The sequence below is a fragment of the Musca autumnalis genome, unplaced genomic scaffold, assembly GCF_047663935.1.
Source record: "Musca autumnalis isolate F117 unplaced genomic scaffold, ASM4766393v1 scaffold_1, whole genome shotgun sequence".
Lineage (NCBI taxonomy): Eukaryota > Metazoa > Arthropoda > Insecta > Diptera > Muscidae > Musca > Musca autumnalis.
The window spans coordinates 199,558,216-199,585,761 of NW_027411644.1; the positions used below are offsets into that span (position 1 = coordinate 199,558,216).

Here is a 27,546-nt window from a genome sequence, read left to right on the forward strand (position 1 = left end):
CATCAGCAGCATTAGAAATAATGGAGAATTGTTATCCACATAACTCCCTGGTCATTGTTTTGTTGCTGTCATCACATCCGAGATGGATGGATGAATGGTTATGTGGATAGATGAATGGATATAAGGTGTTGTGCTGTTGTTGTTCAGGCATTATGGCTTCCAGCAACAATATTTTGCACACAAAACAAAAAAAAACAAACAATTATGAATGGTTAAATCTTAAATACCAACGACGATGACAACAATGATGCCAACAATATTAAAGACAGCAACAACCACAAAATCCATCATAGACGGAACAATCAAACATGCCAGAATAACAATAGCAACAACATAAACCATGGCTTAGACAACGACCAAACGACAAAATTTTAAAACGTGCCCATTATACCTCTCTCTCAATTATCTTCGAACAAAGCGCCAAGGTTTGTGGTGCGCACACCTACTTTTTTTCCATGGGTTATAGGAAAAAGTATTTACATTGAATGGAAGATAAAAAAGAAGAATGTTGTGATGTCTTGGTATTTAAAGTAAAAGCTGTATTTTATTGTAAACCTGGTAAACAACAAGTAAAAAAGTATCAGTCGGCTTTGCCGACAGAGATATACCCTCAGCCTGTGCAAATTGAAACACTTTTTTTACAAAAAACTTATGTATTTAGGGGGTTTCAAAATGTTGGTCGTATGAACCGACAAAAATTTTGATTAGGATTATTAGGATTAAAGTTCAAACATTTTGCGGAAAATGTACTTAAAGGAATGGACCGACATAGACCATGAGGGTACCATAGGAGGATTTTACACCATTCGGGCTGTTTTCTCAAGAAGTATGGACTTGCCCCTGAAACAACTTTTACCATCGTAATTGAGGCAGCGAATGTAAGTTGCCTCAACAAAAATCAAAGTTATTCAATAGCAGGTCTTAAAGTGAACATATCCAACATTTTGTGTGGGAGGTACGGGATGGAGTGGACAAATATAGTCCATACTCGAAGCTGATCTATATCTGGTAGATATTATGAGAATGTGTAAAGTATGGACCAAATCGGTCACTCCCATCAAGATTTATCATGCGGACAATTTTTCCGAATATTTTTGAACTTTTGTGGGGTAGGTATCTGAAGGAGTGGACTGATATGGCTTATCTACGAACTTAATCTAAGTTTGGAAACAATATTACGAAGGCCAAATTTTGGCCGGAATCGGCATTTCCGTTCGAGAATTATCTTTCGCTTCCACCCATAAACATGGTGTCATAGGGTTTGTTTTTCAACCTTCAGGCTATTTTTTCAGGAAGTATGGACTTGCCCCAGAGTAAACTTGTACCTTCGTATAGGGGACAGTGAATACAAGATAGTACAACAAAAACCAAGGCGATTCGAGAGCAGGTCCTAAACTGAACTTTTCCGAAATTTTGTGTGGGAGGTACTCGAAGGAGTTTACCGATTGAGTCCATATTGGAACTTCATCTAAGTCTGGTAGAAATTTTATAATGTGCAAAGTATGGACCAAATCGGTTACTCCCTTCAAGAGTTATCGTACGCACAAATTTTCCGAACATTTTCAAACTTTTGTGGGGGAGGTACCGGAAGGAGTGGACCGATATAATCCATCTTTGAACTTGAAATAAGTTTGGACAAAATATTACGAACGCCAAATTTTGGATCGAATCGGCAGATCCGTTCGAGAGTTATCTTGCGCTCCAACCACTACACACGGTGTCATAGGGTTTTTTGTAACTTTCAGGATATTTTCTCAGAAAGTATGGACTTGCCCCTAATGAAACTTACAGCGTCGTATAGAGGACAGCGAATACAACTTGCGTAAACAAAAATCAAAGCGATTCGAGACCAGGTCCTAAACTGAACTTTTCCGAAATTTTGTGTGGGAGGTACCCGAAGGAGTGGACCGATTGAGTCCATATTGGAACCTCATCTAAGTTTGGTAGAAATTACACGATGTGCAAAGTATGGACCAAATCGGTTATTCCCTGCAAGAGTTATCGTGCGCACAAATTTTGCGACAATTTTTGAACATTTGTGGGGGAGGTACCTGAAGGAGTGGACCTATATGGCCCATCTTCGAACTTAAATCGAATCTGGACAAAATATTTTGATACCCAAAATTTGAACCGAATCGATTGATCCGTTCGAGAGTTATCGTGCGCACCAGCCAGCCAGACAGACAGACAGACAGACGGACAGACAGACAGACGGACGGACATTGCTAGATCTACTCAAAATTGTCTGAAACGGATATCGTACAAACATACTTGGGGTCTAAAACCATTATTTCGATGAGGCACATTTTTGGTCGTATCAAAGTGTAAATACCCTCTTTAGCCTAAAGGCTGAGGGTATAAAAAACACATTTTTTATTAAAGAAACGTTTATTATAAAGACAAACAAATATCGACATTTTTTTAACAATGCCGACGTTTCAAACTCTAAAAGAATGAACAAAAATCTTCATACAATGGACAACATTTAAACCAATTGAAGTAAAAATACAAAATATCTTTAAATAATTGAAATTTCGAGGGGTCGCTACCCAAATGGCTATGTCGATGATGCAAACTTTTTTTTCATTTTCACCCTTACTCAACAACTTTGAATATTAACATTAATTTCTATTTTTCTTTTTTATTTCAGGTAAGTTCGTTTTTATAATATTTTGAGACAACTTGAACAACGAGTAAGTATACCTCTTTAAGTTCTTAAATATTATTCTGTGAAACTCTCTGTTTTGAGATACCACATCTGACAATATATTTACAATACTACAAGTCACATGGTTGACTCAAGAAAAGCTTAACTTTAATTTGAAGCATAAATATTCAGATTTTTCAAATAAATTGTTTTATGTTCATATATCTAGGGAACTAGGTCAGCTAACTAGAAAGTGCATACCGAAAACTCTTAAAAAAGTAAAAAAGGCATATGGAACCCTCAAGCATAACACCAACAAAGTGTATGTTTACGCAATCGAAATTTTCAATATTGAAATAATAAAAAATTAATAACATTTATTAATATTTATTTACTCTTTTACCCTTTGGAATATGGGAAACACGTTTTACGTACATAATTTTTTGAACCACAAACCTACTATCCGACCACAAACAATTCGTTCGTTAACAATTAAGAACGTGGAATGTTAATCTAGTGGTGGTTGTAAAGCAATAACCTAATTGAAAATATAAATTGCCCCAATAACATTTGTAACCGCGGTCAAGAGAAAATAATGAAAAAAACCCAACAATTTGGGTTTTGTTTAATTCAGTACGAGATATTGAATGATAATTAAAAATCCTGGACAAAAATCAAATATGTAATGAAACAATTAAAACGCGAAAAAGCGTTAAGTTTGGCTGGGCCGAATTTGTTATATATTTTCATCATATATGGAATATTTAATTTTCTTACTTTTACGAAAGGTGAAGAAGTTTTGCGACCATTGGGAACACTGGAAACACTAAATACCCAATTTTAGTTAATTCGGTCAACTAAAACCTTGAAATTTTGGTGCAGATTTTTTTTAATACTTTGAACCCTAAATCCAAATACCATTAATCGGGCGGAGCTGACAAAATACCTGTACGTTTATATAGGGGCTATGCCAAAACGTGCAGTTATATAGCCCATCTTCGGTCTTGACCTGCTTGCAAACAAAAGTTCCATCTTTTCCAAAATTTCAGTGTCCAATTTCTATTTTTATGGATCCTAGAGTGATTATCACACACGGACAAACATGCACAGATCGACTCAGAATTTTAACCTGATCAATAATATATATACTTAATAGGGTCGCAAATGATAATTTCAATGGCGAAGGGTATAAAACCTTGTATTGGGCGTTGATATAATAACCCATCGCGTCAAAAAAAAAAAGTAAAACAAACACCTCTAAAGTTGACGCAAACTCTTTAAGGACTCTGCACCTGGAATGCAATCTGGCGAATGTACTGCGTGAAACGAAACATTAACTAGGTGTCGGATTTATAGTAAATCGGAGGCTTGAAAATCTCGTATTCACCCCGATTGATGAGAGAATTGCTACAATCCGTATAAAAGGAAATATTTTTAAAATTAATCTCATCTGCGCCCATGCCCTTACCGAAGAGAAAGCGTAAATTCTACGAGCATCTAGAGTGAGCATATGACCGCTGCTCTGTCCATGATGCTAATATTGGGAAGGAAAAATATCTTTGGGCCCACGGAGGCAAGTTCAGACTTCACGAGGTAACATCCAAGAATGGAATGAGGCTGAACGATTTTGCAGCGGCAAAAAACATGTTTCCCACAACTCGACCAGTTTTAGAATAACCCACATATAACGGAAACCCCGATTTCAGGTATTTCGAAGTTTTTAGATATATCGCACTTAGGGTTATTAGCGGTTAAAAAACTCATCCACCAAAAAATTGTGGACTTATGTTGTGGAAAAGCCCGTATATGACGGCACCAGCCGATTTCAGGTATTTGAAAGGTTTTATCTAAATGTTCAGACCGAATTAGCTACAATTTGGCATTTAGGATTACACTAGAATACATATCTATAAAAATTGGGGACATAGGTCAATATTTTGGATTAGCCCCCATAGAACGTACCGCCCGGTTTCAGGTATTTTGACGTTTGTACCTATGTATTCAGACCCAATGAGCTATAATTGGTATTCAGGCTTCCTAGGAAGGCATTCAGGGTTCCTAGAAGCTTGTCTATCATGAGTTATGGACATAGGTCCATGTTCTGGTATAGCCCCTCTATAAGTTTAGCTACATTTTCTCAGCGGATTAGCTGTAATTTGACATTTAGATTTCCTAGTGGTCACAAAACTTTTCCACAAAAGTTTTGGGCATGTATCCATGTTTTGGTATAGCGTCTATATAATGGTACCTCCTGATCTGAAGTATTTTCACGTTTTTGGATACATTTTCATACCGCATTAGCTATAATAGCATTGAGAGTTGCTAGCTGACAATTAAGGTTCGAAGTTGCCAAAAAAGTTCTCACAAAAAATTGTGGACATAGGTCAACGTTTTGAAATGCCACTCCATATTACGTGGCTATATTTTCAAACAGAAGTAGCTTAGTTTGGTATTGATGGTCCTTAGTGGTTAGAAAACTTCTCGAATAAAAATGTCGGACATAGGTCCACGTTCTAGTACAGCCCCCATATAACGGATCCTACCGATTTCCGGCATTTTGACCGAGTTACCTATAATTTGGCATTTAGTGTCCGTAGCTATAAAAGATTTCGGACGTTGTGGAAAACCCTGTATAACAATACTTCCCAGACCGAAGTAGCTGTAATTTGGTATTTGAGGCTGTTAGTGGTCAGAAGCACTGACCACGAAAAAAATATATCGTTGTAATCAGAATCACATGGACCACCATCGATGAAATTTTCAAAACAATCTCTGAACACGCCCTAAACTATATTTAAGAAGAATTTTGGACTTGTGTGAGGGTGTTACCCGAAGGTGTTGTCCGATATAGACCTTTTTAGAAATTGATCTTTATTATTATTTCAAAAAGTATAAAATGCTCCTCTTGGTTGCCACCGTGGTGCAATGGTATGCACACCCGCCGTGCACGCATAAGGTCGTGGGTTCGATTCCCCGGCTAGGCAATATCAAATTTTCAAAGGTGGCAAAATACTCCTCAGTAATCTTGCCGACATTTCCTGAGTATTTCAGCCATGTAAAACTTTTCTACAAGTGGTGTCTGTAGGTCCCATATCATTGAGCTAATATGAATCGGGGTGCACTCATTGATGAGAGAGAAGTCTCCTCCCGCCTGGGGTGTTTGTGGAACAATTATATAAAATGCTCTTGAAAAAATTTTCCATTAAAAAAGGACAACCTGCTGCGAAATATGTCAAATCTACCCAATAAATATCGTAAAACTACATATGTGCGAACAATTTTGAAAATGTTTGTGGAAGGTACCTGAAGGAGTAGACCGATATGGTCCATCTTTGAGCTTAAACTACATTTTACCTATATTAAGAGATCGAAAGTTTAGACCAGACAAACGGACAGAAATAATCGAATTCATTCTACTAACCCTCCATAGTCCGGTCTATGGGGTGTACGCGTTCCCTACGATATAGGGAGGTGGCCCCCTCGGTCGGGTGGGGCGGGAAAGAGTGGCGTGGGACCGAACGAAAAAAAAAAAATAGACTGAAAGAGAATACGTCCAAACATATGTGTTGTCTAAAACCATTATTTTGTTAGCCTTTAGGCTAATTGTATAAGAACCATTAGATAATTTATGTTTGGGAATGAGAACATTTTTATATCTTCAGAATTTATGCTAAGATGGTATATGGCGAAAACCAAAAATGTTTTACAATCGATGAATCCGAGTTTCACCCATTCAGAATTCGCGAATTGTTAACATATTCTATATAGTATGATTAAAATTCTTTAAAATGAAGTGTTTTAGGAGGAATCCCATAAGGTCGACTATTAAAATTAATTTACGTGGAAACTGTGTTGGCATCTATGTAGAAAAATAGGTAAAAATGGGTTGAAGCCAACAAGTTTTTTTATGTTCCTTTCCAATTTCTGGCTTAACCTGACACTTTATAGACATATGCCCAAAGAAAGACTCAAAGAATACTTCATGGGCAATATGACACTTGTGTATCATTTTTCGATATATCCACTGCATCCACCTACAATTTATGCTGACATTTTGAAGCCGGAATTTCGGGGTTTTTTGATTTTTTTAATAATTCGGACGCGCAACAATGTAATATTCAAAACTCATAATAGGATTATAGAACTCGTGAGTTTACGTCGTTTAATGCATATCTCATGAGTGTGCTCCCTACAACATCCTAGTAATTGGAGTCTAAAGAACAATATTTGATGCTTGAATTTAAAAAAAAATCAATTTTTTGCGTTTAAAATTTACAAGTGCGATTCAAGTTCCTTTGTACCCCACGTGAATTTAGTTTTTTTACGCGACGGATCTAATGAGACCTTCCGCGATCGAATCCATCCACTAAAACCGTGGATATAAATACCTTGGAAATACGAAAATTGGCAAAAATTTATTTTGACAAATCGGCGTATTAAACCGCGATTTTGTTTAATTTTTTTTACATAAATGGAATCCTTTATACGCGATTATAATATGTGCGAAGATGCGTTTCATAAATTACAGAGATTCACGAGTAATATGGTTTTTTTTTTACCAAAAATAGAATGTGGAGGCACATACGCGGTTCTTTAAGAATCTATTTGAAATATGTGTATATAGACGTATTTTTGATGGCAGCTACTGAAACCGGATTCGCATCTAAATCGTATGCAAATTGCGCGATTTTTGCCCACTTTAAGGTTTTTGCCATTGTGAGATGCAATTGACGGCACACAATGGCCGCTGAGTGAAACATCGAAATATGCATAAATATTGAAAAAGATTGATTCGCTGTATCCAAAAACGGATGCGCATCAATTGATTTTAACTAATTCGCTTTTTAATTTCCACATTTTTTAAAAGATTGTAATTTCAATATTACTCTTTATTTCCTATCCTTATAAGATATCACAGTAAGCATATAAGCTTTCATGTTGGTAAATCATATTTCTTGTTGAAGTTTTAGCAGTACACATTAATTATTGTATGGGATTTCAGCGAAATAGTTGGAGAACTCTCAAATATTTTTTTCTAATTTTTCGAATGAAACCAAAAAATATATTTGCAACAATATTTTCCAACAATAAGTTTTTCTCTTTAGATGTTGCTATAATATGCAATTTATGTACCCAATCTCTATAAATTTGGTATCATATTTTTCTACGCATTGCACTATAGGTCAAACAGCCCATTTTACTGGCCAAAAGTCAGATTTCGCACTTTGTATTTTCACTTATTTTGTGTTACTTTCTTGTAAGAAACACTTCAAATATAATAAAAATAAATTTTGTTTTTGTATGAGAAATTATACCGTTACATGGCAGGCTGCTAAATATGTATTATCCAAACATCTTTAAAAACTTGTTAATGAAATATGTGTACTTGTACACGTTCAGGGTGAAACGAAATCACAATATTTGCATAAGAAACGATTTGGTTAGAAAGTATTCGATATCTATTTATGAACTCCTTTCATCATTTATGTGTATGAATAGTTATTAAATGGGTGTTAACTTTGAATTTTCGAAGAAAGTAGAACATTTTGAGGTTGTGTACGCTTTTAAAGTCTCGGCAACGTTCGGCAATAAAAGTGAAAATGGAAATTGGTTCATTAACTCGTGCCGAATGCAGAAAATTTTATATGATTTTGCGTAAATTTGCTCGACAAGAATTATACAACTTTTTTCAGGTTACCATATTTTCCATAATATTGATTTTTTGAAGTCAGGGTTAAACCTCTTACCAAATACTGTTAGCCAAATTGGAGCCTACAGCATTCTGCTGTGTTCTAAAGTCAAATTATTTACATATCTTTTATAAATATATACAGTTATAGTCAAAATATGTCACATCATATTGTGGGATTTTCAAGGTAATAATTTTAAGGCATATTCACATTAAAACTAAAACGAAACACAACAAAAAATCTTCTGAACTTATAGGACGTCGATGCCTTCAATTCTGTAGACAAATAACAGACCTTCCAGTTGTTGTCCCCAAAGGGATAAGGTACCAGTTGTGTAGTTGGTCCATAAAGGGTTAATTTTTTGGCCCACGTTGTTCCATTTTTCTCCCTGAATCTAAAAACGCTATCTTAACTTAAACCAAATACTTGTTTTAACTTTAAGACTTTTGGCCAATAAAATGGCCCGTTTTACCTATAGTGCATTTTCTAGACTCCGCATATATTTTTTAATTTATTTTTTAAGGGTTTGTACGGACTCTGGGACAGGATAATTTGGATTTACTTCAAAAATTTTTTTATTATTTGAGCCGCCCAGTGCACACATCGATTAACTCCATAAAACGAAATGTTGAGAAAAACGATGATGAAATTTATGCTTGCCATTGTATCTCTAAATATTTGCTATTGTTAATTTGCAATTTAAAGGTGCAATTAAAAGTTATGGCTATATCAAGTGCTTTGACACTAAAATTTAAGATTTTTCAAAAAGTGGGGTTAATCGATGTTTGCACTAAACGACTCATTTGTTGATTTTCCGCGAAAATAATAATAAATTTAATAACTATTTAACATCTACGAATAGATATGGAATGCTGTTAACGATTTATGCATACATTTTACCATAACAACAAATAAGATATTTTTAAATATTTTTTCTTTATATCGTCCAATTTTGTAATATTTTGTCCAAATTTAATATAAGTTCGAAGGTAAGCCATGTCGGTTCACACCTTCAGGTACCTCCCCCACAAAAGTTCAAAAATGTTCGGAAAAATTGTGCCCACGATAACTTTTGAAGGGAGTGACCGATTTTGTTCATACTTTACACATCCTAATATAATATATAGATCAGGTTCGAATATGGATTATATTTGCCCACTCCTTCGAGTACCTCCCATACAAAATTTCGGATAAGTTCACTTTAAGACCTGCTCTCGAATAGCTTTGATTTTTATTGAAGCAACTTGAATTCGCTGCCTCAATTACGACGGGAAAAAGTTTTCCAGGGGCAGGTCCATACACCGGTCAATACAATACCGGTCCACAAATTCCGGTACATGCTCCCAATATTTAAAAAAAAAATTCACTAAAATGGTATGCACGATATGTCTGTAACGGGGCAACCAATTTGGTCCGAACTATGGATCTCCTAATATTTTGTCCAAATTTAGTTTAAATTCTAAAATGTCCCGTATCGGTCCTCTTCTTAGGGTACCTCCCCCCAAGAGTTCAACACGATGTCCCACTGAAATGAGTAGTGGGCGCGATATCTATCGAAAAGATGTGACTCCCAAAATAAGATCCACTTCCATAATGGGCCAATATCGGTCCATTTCTTTAAGTACCTCCTCCGCAAATACTTTTGCACTTTTATCCTAATCCACATTTTTGTAGGCAAGCTCAAATGTCCAAAAAGGGCCACCAAATTTCGAATGGACAGATGAAAGTTTAAATTCACATAAGCTGAGGATATACAGTGGCGGCCATATAATTAAGAACGACATCGTATTAAAAATTATTTGACTTGCTACGTTCCAAATATTTGAATATTTATATGAAACAAAATTTGTAAATAAAATACACGGTAAGCACTTTCAAATAAAACCAAAACATGTTTTAATTCTCCCTCGTTTATACGAAAGAAACCACGATTTATTAAAATAGTCATAAATCGACCTGGCTACATAATTAAGAACGATATAAGTAAATGTTACTTTAAGGTAGTTTTCATACACAATATGTGAATATATCGTTATGTATTTTATAAATCGGTTACTTTGATTCATTTTTCGTATCAAATGTCCTTCAATGGTACATATTATTGAGTATAAGTTTGATAATTAGGGCATACCTAAGGTTTTCCAAAATTTGCCCATAATTTGACGAATTTATTTTATTTTTGGGATCTTAAGCCACAGTTTTGGCTTCCTCTCATTCTTTCGACGACGCTCTGAATGAAACCCCGTGATTGTCGTTCAATAATAGGCGCTTATTTACCATTAAATTGGCTTTCATCCTACTAGTTTGAGTCCTTTAAGAGGGAATTGTCTGGGAAATATTTCCGTAAGAGCCATTTCCTCCTTTTAAAGCTGTAGGATTTTTGTCTGCAGGTAGTAGATAGGAAATGAAACAATAATATAAAGTATATATAACATTTATTAACATAATGTTTCGAATGCTCAAATTCCACAATAATTTTGTGTATGGACATCAGACATTTATACAAAATTTATACAAAAATTGTATTTTCATCTATAAAAATTATTGATTTGACTGGTTTTGATATTAATATGAGCTTCATTGATTAAAAAGTCTTACATAACTAGGCTTACCACACCCACAAAGACATTGTGCAATGAAGGCTTTCAAAATATTAAACCTTTCATTTTTGTTCGGTGTACCGTTAGGCCAATTTTTTGTTTAAAACGAAATTATTTTTTATTTCCTGTCTACTACCTGCAGACAACAATCCTACCGATTTATAAGGTGGAAATAGCTCATACGAAACTATGTCCCAGACAATTCCCTTGTAAAGGACTCAAAGAAGTGGGGTAAAAACCAATTTAAGGGTAAATAAGCGCCGACTATGGAACTGCAATCACAGGGTATCGTTTAGAGCGTCATCTAGGGAATGAGAGGAAGCCAAAACTGTGGCTTCAGATCCAAAAATAAAATAAATTCGTCAAATTATGGGCAAATTTTTGAAAGCGTTAGGTATGCCCTAATTATCAAATTTAGACTCAATAATATGTACCATTGAAGGACATTCGATGCTAAAAATGAATCAAAGTAACCGATTTCTAAAATACTAAACTTATGAAAATTACCATAAAGTAACCTTTACTTATATCGTTCTTAATTATGTGGCCAGGTCGATTTATGACTATTTTAATAAATCGTGGTTGCTTTCATATAAACGAGGGAGAATTAAAACATGTTTTGGCTTTATTTGAAAGTGCTTACCCTTTACTTTATTTACAAATTTTGTTCCATAGAAATATTCAAATATTTGGAACGTAGCAAGTCAAATACTTTTTAATACGATGTCGTTCTTAATTATATGGCCGCCACTGTATGTATCTCTGTCGACAAAGCCGACTGATACATTTTTACTGTTGCTCTGTTTTTTATATTTCTTTACATTTTATCTTTTGTAACAAAACCTATTTCGAAATTTTATAAATAATATTTAATATTTTTGTGAACACTCTTTCAATTAGCAGAACATAATTTCATTATAAAGCATTCCATTAGCCAAGTGTTTGCAATTTTCCTAATATCTGCTTCTGTTCAACAATGAACTCAATATTTCGCGCTACGTTTTTAATGCAATATTTCATCAAACGAACGCACACAAAAATAACATCAAACTCTGTTTCAGTCAGCATTGCAAGCGAATCAGGCAAATAAATGCATCTGTACGAGAGTATTTGGCAAAGAATTCCATGGCGTTCAGTAGAATAGAAATTCAAAAAAATGTTTTATAAAGCAACAACAATAACACACTACTTTTGAATATATATTGGATTTATTGAATGTGTATAGACATTTCTATTTTAATTCAAAATTGAATTTTTCAAAGTAATTTTATGAAAGAAGAGTGCATTTTTAATAAAATTGAGTTTTTTGTGGAAAATTAATTCTGAGAAATATGTACATATGTATGTATGTGTGTTGATGTTACAAATACATTTGTGGTTGGAGTATAAAAACAAAATTTTTACTTTGGATTTCATACAGAATGAAGTACTTGAGCACTGTGAAAATTACTGTGAATTTTATTTCATAACAAATATTAAAAAACAACGACTATGTTCTAACGCCCATTATTATGTCTTCTTTTATTAAAGTTTGGATGTTACGAATAGATTTATAATGTTCCGGTTAACTTAAAGTACAAAGTGATCATTAAATTTCGAAAAGAAACTTTTTGCCATTGACCTTTATGGTGAAACTTGTATTTTTAATGCCTCCGAATTGCTTTATTTTGCGTTTTCAAATCCATCCAATAGTTAAAGAAAACATCTAATAATGGTCCTAAGTCTCTGTTTTCTCAGAAGTGGACTGATTCAGATTTAGGAAAAAAGAAGCGAAATCTGCGCAAAACAAAATTAGCTATTCGCCCATCGAACTACAAAACCTTCAGAACTTTTTTCAAAGTTGAAAATGTTTAACATTAAAAACTTAAAATATAATCACTATAAAAAAATAATATTTAATTTATAATAAAAAACTGGTTTTAGCAAGTGATTATTTTTGCTATTCCCATCTAAGCTCAATTAATACCTAACATGTGTGTTGAAAATATAAACTAACCAACCAACCATGTTACCACCAAGTAATGCCACACACTAATCCATGTGTTGTAAATATTTATAAACAAGGGCAGAAAAAATATCATTATAACCATAACTAGAACAAATGGCCATAACGATTTGAAAAATATGTATCCGAAAAGCAGTCATAGACATGTAAATTTGCTTAATTTTGCCACAATGTTGTTTTTTTCTTGTTGCTAGTTTTGCATATGAATGACCGTAAATGAGAAAAGGTTTCCACCACACACACACACCCGCGCACATTTGCTGCAAAGCTGTCAACAAGTAACATGAAGTAGCATTATTTCGTGTTAATATCTATCTACGGAAAACCAAAACATTTTTGTTTGTGAAACTTCATTTTCTCGACATTTATTAGTAGGCACTTTTAATGGAACATCCGTTGATTCGTCTCTTTTCATTAAAACTGAAACTCCAAATTTCGAACAAATGAGTAGAACACATTCGTTGTACCTTATCATTCATAATTGCATTTCTGTTTTGGGTTTATTTTTGAAATGGACGTTTCAGAGTTTTAACCCCAAATATCTTCATCTACTATGCCTCATAACTATGTTTATAACACTCAGTTAGACTGGCTACGATACTGCTTTAGTTGCTGATTAGAGAAATGTGTTATATTCTCCGATACATACATATGTGTGTAGTAGGTACATATGTATGTTCCTAGTCTACATAACACGTTAATATAATGAAGTAATTTCTATGCAGAAACTACAAAAACATTCTAAATGTATCTCTAGTTAACATCTGTAAACAGTAGAAAATAAAAAAAAAACGGTGTTAACTTCGGCCGTGTATCTATACCAAAATTCTCTGTAGGCATGTTTTAAGGCCTCGACACATAAGAAGCATGGCATTCTTGCTTAAATCATATCTGATAAAAGACTAATGACCAAGTTCGACCTAATAAAAAGATTTCAGAATCACATTTGAATTAGGTCCAACTTGGTCTTTAGTCATTTACCAGATATGACTTAAGCAAGAATGCCATGCTTCTTATGTGTCGAGGCCTTTATACCCATTTCGAATACTATATGTCAAATGTCAACTATATCGGTAGGATAATGTGGCTAAAACCATAAAAAAAAACGAAAATTGCTTGGTACGTTCTATTGGGGCTATATCAAAACGTGGATCTTTACCGACCATTCTCAGCAGGAATATTTTGTACCCCCAACGAAGACTAAATACAAAATCAGCTTTAACGGTTAGATAATGTGGTTAAAACTTTCAAATCCCTAAAATCGGGAGATAGCTTCTATGGGGTTACATCAAAAAGGAAACTTATACCCACATTCCTGACAGGAATGCTGTGTAGCCCCAACGAAGACAACAGACCGGTCAAATGACTAAATAGCAAATTTCAGTTATTTCGATGAGATAATATGAGGGCACAATCTTCAAAATACAGAAAACATGAGATACGCTCTTATTGTGGCTATATGAAGAATGATAACACTGTGCAACCTTTTTAAGGTAATATTGTGCAAATAATTTGAGCTGAGGATTTTTTGAAATGACAAAAACCCTAGGGGGTTGTGTCAGATCCAGCATGGATTTTATGGCCCCATCTAAAAATGGTTAAATATAGATTTTTTTAAAGCAATTCTGGGATATATCTCGGAAACCTATGTGAATTTTCATCTGACCTCTGTAGCAAATTTGTAGATAAGGGCAAGAATAAACTAGTTGGCGAAATAATTTACTCGAAAAACCACATTTATTTCCTCAATTTTTATAAAATATCGAAAATTTCCATAATTTGTATACATTTTGCACCGTATCTCCTAAACCGTTATTTTTTTCTTAATGTTTTCTTTTGGAACAAATATTTGCTGGAATGTAATACACAACACTTCAGAACATGCCATTGTTGGAAAATGCCTCTATCACGTTGTTTTCAGTATATTTTTCAACGACGATTTAATAAATATCACTAAGCAACACGATTATTAACCATATTCTGACACCGCAGCGTGATAGAAGACCAAAAAAGAGAGGACTCGTGCCTCGCCGTTTTTTTCTTATCTCATCAACTTTCGCGGTTATAGGCCTCCAAAGATTTGAGGCTTTGATGTAAAAAAGGTGATTTAGTCAGGCCTATATCTTCCAAACTGTTAGGAAATTTGAATTTATTTCAGAGGCGAAGTTGTAGCTCTTGTCATAAAGAACAAAAATTGTGAACACATATAATCCATCAAACTTCATCTGCAAGGTCAAAATGGCCAATGTTAAATTTCTTTTAAAATTTTTTCTCGGATTTTGGTCTACAGCTATCAAGCCGACCATATTTGAAGCAAACAAGCAACTACAAAATTGTACCTCAGATCTCAATAAACATCTTTCTAGAATATACGAACTCTGTATAGAAGGCTCTTAAAGTTCAAAATAGCAAAGCAAATGTGGTTTGTACCCTGTTTTCTCTGGTTCTGCTCCACAGATACTAAACCGTTCAATATTCAAGAAAACAACCAGCTACAATAATGTAGCAAAGGCTCTGGTCCAAAGATGCCTAACCGCCCAAAAATTATGGATACAGTCAACTACAAAAATGTACCTTAGATTTCAATAAACAAGTTTCTAGAACATATGAAGATTCTTGGAAACCCATATGAAGATTCAGTGAAAAAAGGTGTAAAAATTGAATATTTTGAGAAGTGTTTTGCTATTTTTACCATTAAGAACCGTTCATAGACATTTCGCATGTTCGAGGAAGTTGTTTACTGATGTCTTTGCTACATTATTGTAGTTGGTTGTTTTCTTGAATATTGAACGGTTTAGTATCTGTGTACCAGAACCAGAGAAAACAGGATAAAAATTCCATTTGCTTTGCAATTTTGACCTTTAACAACCGTTACAGAGTTCGTATATTCTAGAAAAATGTTTATTGACATCTGAGGTACATTTTTGTAGTTGCTTTGCAATTATGACCCTCGTATACCCTCGTTACCATAAATGCTGAGGTAATACAAATTTTAAAGGCCTGGGTACATAAGCTGCCTCGCCTGCTTGCCTTGCTTGCCTGCTTCATTTCTGACATAACAAGTATAAAAGGATAAAGGAGGGCGAGACATTTTGTACTGGGTTGTCTTTTCTTCTTTATTCTTTTATTTTTGTTATGTCAGAAATGATGCAGACAAGCAAGGCTTATGTACCCAGGCCTTTAAAATTTTTATACCCTCAGCATTTATGGTAAGGAGGGTATACACCAAGACCTCGCTTTGCATCGTTTCACTTTGCGTTGTTTTCGATGTTGCGCCATTGCTTAGTTAATACCAATTTTCACTATGCGTTGTTCGATTTTTAATATTGCGTTGTTTTAAGTTTGAGTGTCTAATTATACCCTCAGCATTTATGCTAACGAGGGTGTATACACTTTCATACGGGCAAAATGTGCCTCATCGAAATAATGGTTTTAGACGCCAAGTATGTTTGGACGAAATTTGGAGTCGATTGAGCAATGTCCGTCCGTCTGTCTGGCTGGCTGGCTAACTCTCGAACGGATCAATCGATTCGATCCAAAATTTGGCTTTCGTAATATTTTGTCCAAACTGAGTTTAAATTCGAAGATGGGTTATATCGGTCCACTCTTTCCGGTACATCCCACACAAAAGTTCGAAATTGTTCGAAAAATTTGTACGTACGATAACTCTTGAAGGGAGTAACCCATTTGGTCCATACTTAGCACATCGTGATATTTCTACGATATCGGTCCACGCCTTCGGGTACCTCCCACACAAAATTTCGGAAAAGTTCAGTTTAGGACCAGCTCTCGAATCGCTTTGATTTTTGCTTTAGCAACTTGTATTCACTGCCCCCCGACGGTATAAGTTGACCAGGGGCAAGTCCATACTTCCTGAGAAAATAGCCTGAAAGTTGCAAAAATCCCCTATGACACCGTGTGAAGTGGTTGGAGCGCAAGATAACTCTCGAACGGTTCTGCCGATTCGGTCCAAAATTTGGCCTTACTAATATTTTGTCCAACCATAGTTTAAGTTCGAAGATAAGCCATATCGGCCAACTCCTTCAGGTGCCTTCCCCACAGAAGTTCAAAAATATTCCGTAAATTGTTCGTACGGTAACTCTTGAAGGGAGTGGCCGAATTGGTCCATACTTTACACATTCTAATATATCTACCAGATATAGATAAGGTTCAAATATGGACTATATTTGTCCACTCCATCCGGTACCTCCCACACAAAATTTGGGATAAGTTCACTTTAAGACCTGATATGGAATCACTTTGATTTTTGTTGAAGCAACTTGCATTCGATGGTAAAAGTTTTCCCATGGTAAAAGATTTTTTCAGGGGCAAGTCCATACTTCTTGAGCAAACAGCCCGAAGGGTGTAAAAAAAACCCCTATGGTACCATATGTAGTGTCTGGAGATCCATTCTTTTTAGTATCTCCTCCGCAAGACTTTTGATCTTTAATCCTAATCAACATTTTTGTCGGTTGAAACGCCCAAAATGTTTAAAAGTACACGCGTTTTTTGGGAACAAAAATGGTTTCAATGTACACAGGCTGAGGGTATATCTCTGTCGGCAAAGCCGACTGATACTTTTTTACTTGTTGTTTATAACCTCCACCATAGTATGGAGGGTATATTAGGTCTGTTCTTCCGTCTGTAACGCATTGAAATAATCATTTGCGACCCTCTAATGTGTATATTTCTGATCAGCGTAAAATTCTTAAATGATTCAGCCATGTCCGCCCGTCCGTTTGTTGTAATCGGGCAATCTTCAGAGTGATTTTATATAGAGCTCCTTTCTTATCCGGAATTAGCTATAATTTGGCATTTAGTGTTCCCAGTGGTGTAGAAACGCCCGATTTCAGAATTTTGACTGTTTTAGCTACATTTTCTTGCCGAATTAGACCAAAATAGCTATATTTTGGGATATAGGGTTACTAATTGTTCAAGTAATTTTTCCACCTAAAATTGTTGGCATAAGAAAAAATATTGTTTTTTTACCCTGGAACCTATCTCCGAACTTTAAATGGCTTTCCATAGAAAATCTTAATTCGCTTTGCTTCGTTTCACTTTGAGTAGTGTTTTTTTGGGACTTATCAACGACTCAAAGCAAGGTCTTGGTGTACACACGTTCATACGTGCAAACTGTGCCTCATCGAAATAATGGTTTTGGACCCCAAGTATGTTTGGACGACATCCGTTTCAGAAAATTTGGAGGTAATTAAGCCATGTCCGTCCGTCTGTCTGGCTGGCTGTAGTCTTCGTAATATTTTGACCAAACTTATTTTAATTTCGAAGATAATCCATATCGGTCAATTCCTTCAGGTACCTCCCCCACAAAAGTTCGGAGATATTCGGAAAAATTGTGCACACTATAACTCTTGAAGGGAGTGACTGATTTGGCCCATACTTTACACATCCTAATATATCTACCAGACATATATCAGGTTCGAATATGGACTATATTTGTCCATTTCTTCGGGGACCGCCCTCACAAAATTTCGGAATCGGGCGGATCTGCCGATTCGGTCCAAAATTTAGCCTTCGTAATATTTTGTCTAAACTTATTTTAATTCAGAAGATAAGCCATATTGGTCCACTCCTACAGGTATGCACGATATCTCTTGAACGGGGCAACCGATTTGGTCCAAACTTTGGATCTCCTAATATTTTGTCCAAATTCAGTTTAACTTCTAAAATGTCCCATATTTGTCCTCTCATTGGAGTATCTCCCCCACAAAAGTTCAAAATTTGTGTCTAAGTGCAGTTTAGGGCCTGTACAAAGATCCTTTGTAAATGTATACCGCTGCTGTTCGTTGTGGGCCTGTTTACAGCGATATTATTTTTTCCGTGAACAAATCCATGCTTCTGGCATACTGGCATACTGGTCCAAAAGTTAAACGATGACTCACTGAAAAGACTAGTGGGTGCGATATCTATCGAAAAAATATGACTCTCAAAATAAGATCCACTTCCATAATGGACTATTTCGGTCCATTCAATTAAGTACCTCCTCCGCAACACTTTTGAGCTTTAGTCCTAATCCATATTTTTGTCGGCAAATTTAAATATCCAAAAAGGTCCACAAAATTCTGAAAGTACCCTAAATATATTCGAATTTTCCGTAGATGAATGTTTCTATTAACAGAGCCTAAGGGTATATATATGTCGGCAAAGCCGGCTGATACTTTTTTACTTGTTTTGTATTAAACTACGATTAATTACAAAAATTTTAAGTCCTATTTGGTAGTGGGATTCTAATAATTACTCTCCTTTATACCAGTGTGAAACAGTTGTTATATCACACAAAAAATAAATAAAAAAATAAATTTTTTAACATTTGTTTTGATATTTTTTTAAGAAATTGTCTTAAACATCTTTAAAACTGGCTCATTTTGCCATTTTAACAATGGTTTAGAAATAAGTGTGCCAGCATTAGTGGGTATTACTGAAGGAAGTGCTTTTTTTGTTCCCGCTATAGGTTAGCCACTGCATGTCTCAAATTCAAATTCTCTTTCGTATTTAAATAATCATCTTCTAAAGAGTATATCATTTTAATATTTGGTAAATTATTCGGCTCGGATACACTGTCATATAACTCGTAGCTGTTGTTATTGGATCATGAATTTAGTTAGTTAATTGCTGAACTATTTTCAAAATGGAAAAATGATGCCGAATGAAGAAATGTTAAAAAGTTGCATTTTTTATTTTTTGGTAAAATAACAGATGTTTCGCACTGGTCTGGTATAACGAAAAAATTGTGTAGACAAATTTTAAAAAATTACAAATATTACTAATTCCTTTCCCACTACCAAAAAAGACTAAAAGTATTTTGAATTAATCGTAGTTTAATAAAAAAATTTCAAGAATATTGAAGAGTACAATCATAGATAAAAATTGCTTTTAAATATTAAATCGCGAAAATTGCATCCAAGAGTTTTCTATTTGGACAAATATTCAAGAAGTTATGAGTATTTCTGTGCATATAGTTTTTACAAAATTCGACCTTTTCAAGGCGAGATATCTCTGGAACCGCTTTTGGAAGCTTATCACTTCAAGTTGACTTTATAAAAATCCTTAGAAATCGATTCCTTAGAATATAAGAATGTACTACGTATAAGCTTTCAAATATATGTATTTAAAGTCCATACCAAATAATCGGTTATGATCTCTTACCTTCATTGTACAATCTTGTGCAGTAGTAAAAAATGAAGCTTATGATATTACAGTAATAAACTTCACGGCAATCAATCAATCAATCATGAAATCAAATCATAAAAATATAAAATAAAATGTTGGGTTTCCTTTCATATTTCAAATTACCACTCAAATAAAACAGTTCAATCATTTGGAAATATTAAATGGATATTTATGTTGATGATTTGATTGGTTTCTTTTCGTATTCAAGAAAAAATAATGTGACATTATTAAGTGTACAAAGAAAATTCAACACACAAAATGAAAACCAAATATAATTTCGTTTTACCTCAACAACCCTCAAAATCACTCATTCGTAAATAATAAAATCATGAAGCTTATCAAACAACATTGAAAATTTTCTTTTAAAAAAAAGTAACAAATATTATTTTATGTTGCAGAGAAATTCGAAACATTCATTTCAAACTGTGGGTGGGGTGGAAATGGGGAATAACCACCACAACCACCATTGGCCATAAGATATTCAATAAATATTTTCCCTCTTGAAAATCCCAATACTCAATATGTTTCAAATTACTGATATAAAACCTGCTTTCTTTGTCACAAGCTGTAAGCTGTTCCAAGACGCATGTTACACCTGAATAATTTTTATTATTTATTGGGAAATAAGTAAATTGTGTGCTTTTACATTTCTCCATGTTATTGTATTCCATTTATTGGGACTTCGCCCCAAAGCCTGAGCAAATATTTACATCAAATAAAAAATAATTCCAATATGACTTTGTTATTTCAGTCATTCTTAGAAGATACTAGGCTTGATGCAGTGTGGGTTAAATAAATACAATGACATACCGTACTCAAATATAGAGAAAAGTAATGGTTTTTGTCGGCATCTGTGGTGCATATATTTTGTGTAATCTATTTGCTCATTATTTTGAATAGAGTGTTATTTATATTCACTTATTATGTCTATGAGTACTTGTATGCAACATGCAAACGAAAAGGGACTTCACCATAAAAATATAACCCATGCATTCAACTGATTATATAGTGGTGAACAATTCTTTGATAAAAGAGAGGCGTTTCCTTTACATATCGTATGTGACTCTTGACTTTTGAGAAAAAAATAAATAAAATCCTTCAATTCATTTGCATTCAGATATTCTGCAAGAAATATTAAAGTCCCGTAACAAAGTTTCAATATCTGCGGAATAAATAACATGCGGAATTTTGTGATGTGGACATCTAAAAAAAAAAATAAAAAGTCTCTTGCCCAGTCCAAATCAAAAACAAGACTCTAGAACAAAAGAAAAAAGCTGTTAATTGGTAAAACGAACAAAGCAAGTGCAATGTATTCCCTCAAGATGGAAAGTATCCAAGGCGACGGGTTTCATAATTGACTATGAAGAGACGAAGAGAATTGTAAGAAAAAAAATACAAGAAATGGTCCTTGTTGTTGCTACGACGCAACAACAACAACAAAAGTAAAGATAACGCCTATGCGCTGACTTTCAGTTTGTCAAATTAAACAACGCCGGAAAGATGAAGAAACATCGCTCAACTAAAAAAGAAAACTGATAACATCCAAGAACAAGGCAAAGGCATTGAGACAAAATTAAATGAAACGAAGATGATCCGACACAGAACCAAGTTTATAATTTACTAATTTAAACTAAATTTGTTTTAATTCTAAAATTATACTCATCCAATTCAATAAAATACTTTGTACTTCTTATATGTATGTATACTACATGATAATCTTAATTGATCTCTTAGATATAATCAATTAAATTATCACCATAGCTAGGTAACATTATTGATTGGTTGATTGAAATTGATAATGAAACTTACCGGAAAAGTTATATAAAGCACAAGTTTTTCTCCTGGAAGAACAAAAGCAAATATAAAATAAAAATATAAATAAAGTATTTGTTGTCAACCACAAAGGTCTGGATTTGATCGCTTTAAATATAACATGGAATATTCCACCTTTCACTCCCTATAACTACAGAAGTACAACAAAATCGTCGAAAATATTGATATTCATATCATTCTATATTTATCCTTTAGTTAATTAGTTGATATCTGATGGGTTCATGTTATTATAGATAGTTCCTGTTTCAAATATAACTTAGGTGGTAACAAAGATATAGTCATTACAATAAAAGTCTTAGCAATTTTCTCACAAAAGTTTTTGTCCATTTAACCCGCGAAATATTATCTGATCATCATGTTAATTTTTATACCCTCAGCATTTATGCTAGGGTAGTATATATACACTTTCATACGGACAAAATGTTCTTCATTGAAATAATCGTATGTTTGGACAAAATCCGTTTCAGAAAATTTGGAGTTGATTTAGCCATGCCCGTCCGCCTGTCTGTTTGTCTGTCTGTCTGTCTGGCTGGTTGGTGTACACGATAACTCTCGAACGGATCAACCGATTCGAAACAAATTTTGCGCTTCGTAATATTTTGCCCAACCTTAGTATAAGTTCGAAGATGGGCCATATCGGGCCACTCCTTCCGATACCTCCCCCACAAAAGTTCGAAAATGTTCGGAAAATTTGTGCGCACGATTACTCTTGAAGAGAGTAACCTATTTGGTCCATACTTTTCACATCGTGAAATTTCTACGAGCCTTAGACGAGGTTCAAATATGGAATCAGTCGGTCCACTCCTTTGGATACCTCCCACACAAAATTTCGGATAAGTTCGGTTTAGGACCTGCTCTCGAATCGCTTTGATTTTGGTTGTTGCAACTTGTATTCACTACCCCCCATACGACGGTACAACTTTCATCAGGGGCAAGTCCATACTTCCTGAGAAAATAGCCTGAAAGTTGCAAAAAACCCTATGACACCGTGTGTAGTGGTGGGAGCGCAAAATAACTCTCGAACGGATCTGCCGATTCGGTCCAAAATTTGGCCTTAGTAATATTTTGTCCAAACATAGTTTAAGCTCGAAGATAAGCCATATCGGTCCACTCCTTCAGGTACCTCCCCCGCAAAAGTCCAAAAATTTTCGGAAAATTTGTGTGCACGATAATTCTTGAAGGAGTGACCGATGTAATCCATACTTTGCACATCCTAATATATCTACCAAATATAGATCAGGTTCGAATATGGAAAATATTTGTCTCCTACTTCTGCTACCTCTCACACCAAATTTCGGATAAGTTCACTTTAAGACCTGCTCTCGAATCACTTTGATTTGTGTTGAAGCGATTCGCTACCTCCATTAGACGGTAAACGTTTTTTTAGGGGCGAGTCCATATTTCTTGGGAAAACAGCCCGAAAGGTGTAAAAACCCCCTATGTCACCATAGGTGGCGGTTGGAGAGAACGATAAATCTCAAACTGTTAAACCGATTTGGTTCAACATTTGGTCTTCGTCATATTATATCCAAACTAAGTTTCATGGGGCAATACCGGTCCACTACTTCCGGTACTTCTCCCCAATATTTTAAAAATATCACCAATTTGGTCCAAGCTTTGGATCTCATAATATTTTGTCAAAATTTAGTTTAACTCCTAAAATGGCCCATATCGGTCCTCCCTAAGGGTACCTCCCCCACAAAAGTTCAAGATTTGTGTCTTAGTGCAGTAACTGCACTGCAGTTAAATCCTAAACCACATTTTTGTGGGCAAGTTCAATTCAGAAGAGACCTTAAATAAATTCGATCTGTCCGTAGGTGAAAGTTTCACTTCACATTGGCTGAGGGTATATATCTGTCGGCAAAGCCGATTGAACTTTTTTTACTTGTTTTTCTTCTTTATACACCAATTGCTATTGCTAAGAACGAAAATGTCAATGAAATAAATAAGAATATAATGCTAAAATATTTAAAAATGATGTCCGGATTATCGAGGTACGAAAATTATATGATGTCCAAATTACAGAGTCTACAATGTAAAAAAAATTCTAGTGTCTGATTTCATTTCATCAACAAATAATCGTGGTATACTTTTTTGATTTACATGATTTCTTTTCAGAACGCAGTTTCCACGATTTAATTGTTTCCCATGGCTGTATTAATAAACAGGAGACAATGCGAACCACTCCAATTGCTCCTAAATTTTATGTTTCTTTATTTACTTTATTCAAAAAAAACTTTTTATGTCAATTACTCTATTTAGACATACAAGGTCGGCAGTCACATGTAAGAACAAGCACTCTAACCACTACCAACCTAAATTAATAACATCCGGGTAATAGCCCAGCGAAAATTCGGATCCGTTAGTCATTATGTTACCCATTACAAAGTAATGTAAACAAGAATAACTACTTAAATTACTCCTTATTAAGTTATGAGTACGGAGGCACAGAGCTAGTGTGTCCGACTAAAAATCAGAGTGTTGTGTGATCAACGCACACCGCCGGCCGGGTACTTTTTGTTAAAAAAAAACCAATGAACACTTGGTGGTGCACATGTAAACATTGAAACAACCCTTAATGTTCGAGTGCGTGGCCTAGTATGTAGTGTGTTCGGCTACAAAGCAGAAGTTCGTGTGTTCAAATCCAGTAAGGGACGAAATAAAATTAAAATATGACGTGTGTTGAAATTGAAAACAAATTCCACCTAAACTGTTGTAAAAATAAAAAAAATATATACATATATATTTTTTTATCATAAAGCTCTTTTTTTCACCTTCCAGTGTCCGTAGAATAACTAGTAAGTCTAGTGGTCATAGAATAACTAGTAAATCAGTGCGACATGCCCTTGTTAAAATAATGGGTTAGTAGGGGGATTTGTAAGTAGTTACGGTTGCCAAAAATCCCTTACAAAACACATTATTTTGGGAGGATTTTTTTTGCTTGGAGTCCTAAAATTTTAGTTTTAAAATAATCCGAGGTGTACCATATTATTATTTCTAGAGCTGTAGAATATTATTTTTTGAACTCAAAAGGCATACATTTTAAAAGTCTTATCATATTTCATCTGTTTTGGACGTATAAGCCTATCAAATGTGACTTCTTTGTAATATTGTCTTGAAAACAATTTCTTCGTAAGAATATTTGAGGCATCGATTTTAATCATATTCCAAGACCATAATACACATTTTTGCCTAACATTTGTTGCCAAAGGGTTCCCCCGACCTTAATTTTTAATTATAAGTACATAGTTTTTTGTAAAAGTTTGCCACATCTGACAAGAGATTTGTATAAACTCATAGGGTGGTTCTATCTGGCGAACCATTAAAACATGCTAATATTTTGATATTTTTCATAACGCGATTAAAATGTACCGTCATAACGGATATGTGAAACATGTTAGATACTGACAATTTCTGCTACATGTCCACAAAGTATTATTTACAATTGGTCTCTTCTATCGTTAGATATAACGGTATTTGTTGCAAAAATCAATTCAGATGAACCAGAGTGTATCATTATCGACATTCAATATCTCATTTTGCAGCAGAAGCATTATTGTTCATATTTGACCAACTGAAGTGGGAGCTTTAACTGATCATCGTTATTATTTGTCACCACCTTGTCCAGAAGGTCAAGGAATTGTCCTCATTACTTACCTAGACTATTATCAAAAGCCACAACATTTTGGTTTGATCTTGTCTACGGATAAATGGATTGCGCCAGCCTGATGACCTCGTAGGGTCTTCATATTTTCTATCGCTTACGTTAAATTCATAATAAAACGGTATGGTATTGACTTATTTATACCCCAAACGTATTGTTAAAACTCCTCTATAACCCTTCCTACCAATGTAAGGTATTTTGCACTCAAAAAAAGTACATCTAAATCCACTAACATTAAAGGGCTAATCAAACAAATTTTTGAAACATTTGAACAACAAAATCAATAAGAATACCATTCATTATTTGCTGGAGGCCAAAATAATATAGGCAGGAAAAATGTGACAACGAACAAAATACATCGATGCAACGTTGATGAAATCAGGATTATCAACATCATGAATCCCAGCTGACTATAAAAAGAAGACACCTGTTATCTAGAATAGATTTTAACTTTATTTATTTCTTTTCTATAGAAGGATGGCATTACAAATGAGATATGTCCTCATATCTGCCGAATCCGACCCTAACCCCTATAAATCATATCCTATCATATTGTGGCGTAACAAAAATAAACGCTAAGTTCATTGACACCCAATGTCGAATTAGCGATATAAAAACCATAATGGAAAGGTGTTTTTCATTTTATATCAGACGTCTAATCTTTCAACCTACAATGAATCATTCCGTCAGCATCTGTGAAAGTGAAACGGTGGCTGGTGTACCAATCGTAAAAAACGCACATCTATACCTTGGCACAATTTCAAATTTTTAAATTATGACAGGCAATTTTATCTTTAATGGCTTAGCATAAAAAACGCCGCATATTTCTTCGGTTTTGGTGTTTGGGTAGGCAATGAAACACACCTTACGCACATAAATTTAGATCATACCCCTCCCACATGGGCACAAAAAAATATTGCCATAAAATATACATAATGTCATTTAAAAATCAATGAATCACAAAGCAGTGAATATTCTTGGGATGGCACAATACTTCTTGGCATTTTTTATTCGATTTTTTTTGCTTTCTTAAGAAACAATTTGGTGGTATGACTTTGTCATCTTTATTCGATAAACAAAAAACACATTGAACCTGATGAGCTACACAATGACAAGACTTGAATACAATCATCTATCCAATGCTACCAAAACTTTTGGTTGTGGTAATTTTTTGGCAAAATCTTAATAAGAAAACCTAAAACGAAATATCCACAAACACAGCCTACACAATTTTGTTTGCCCAACATTACCAAAATGCGTGACAGCATCGCACTAACCATACATCTACCATCTTACCTACAAGTAAATTTACTGGGCAGATCATTCACAGACCATTTCATAAACAAATAAATGACATCTACCAAGAAAAAACAACATTTCATACTCTCTCCCTCAGTCTGTTGCCAAAATTTTGTTCAAATTGCCTGCCAAAACAAACAAATGGCTAACGCATTTACCGTATCAGCCAGCAGTGGATGTCATAGACATCAAATCGACAAAACGCTGGAAACAAAAAGAAGCACATTGTTGACAAGGTCATTGTGTGTATGACTATGATGGCTTTTGTGTGACTGGGCTTAACAATGAGTTAGAGGTGCACAGTGTCTTGAAACTCAATAGGAAGAAAAAAATTATGTGATGTTAACATTTAAATTTGGTTCGAAATGGTACTTATTTAAATATTTATTACAATTTAAAAAAATAATAAACATATCACTAAAAGCACTAGCGACTATGGCTATCGGCCTGTCGGTGACTTTTAAAACTTCAAGTTACTATTAAATGATGATCGTCATTTGGCCCCAGCGATCGCTTCTAATTTGAATACAATCTCATGACAGAATTTGAACAATCGGGAGGTAAGGGGCTATACCGAGACATGGACCTATGTTGACAATTTTTGGTGGAGATATTTTGTG

At 34.5% G+C, this 27,546-nt stretch overlaps 2 protein-coding genes across 9 annotated transcripts in view; one reads left to right on the top strand and one right to left on the bottom strand.

Annotated features, from left to right (window-relative positions):
- LOC141388968 (uncharacterized) overlaps nucleotides 1-27,546 on the top strand; it is a 236,265-nt gene that overhangs the window by 125,131 nt on the left and 83,588 nt on the right. The window lies entirely within an intron of this gene.
- Nucleotides 1-27,546, bottom strand: part of hdly (hadley) — a 165,384-nt gene that overhangs the window by 79,795 nt on the left and 58,043 nt on the right. For 5 of the 8 annotated variants that reach the window (XM_073959880.1, XM_073959876.1, XM_073959877.1 and 2 more), the window contains exon 3: nucleotides 21,940-21,971. The exons of the other annotated variants lie outside the window; for them this stretch is intronic. The gene's annotated coding sequence lies outside the window, so the exon portion shown is untranslated. The remainder of the gene's footprint in view (nucleotides 1-21,939; nucleotides 21,972-27,546) is intronic. 8 annotated transcript variants of the gene reach the window in all.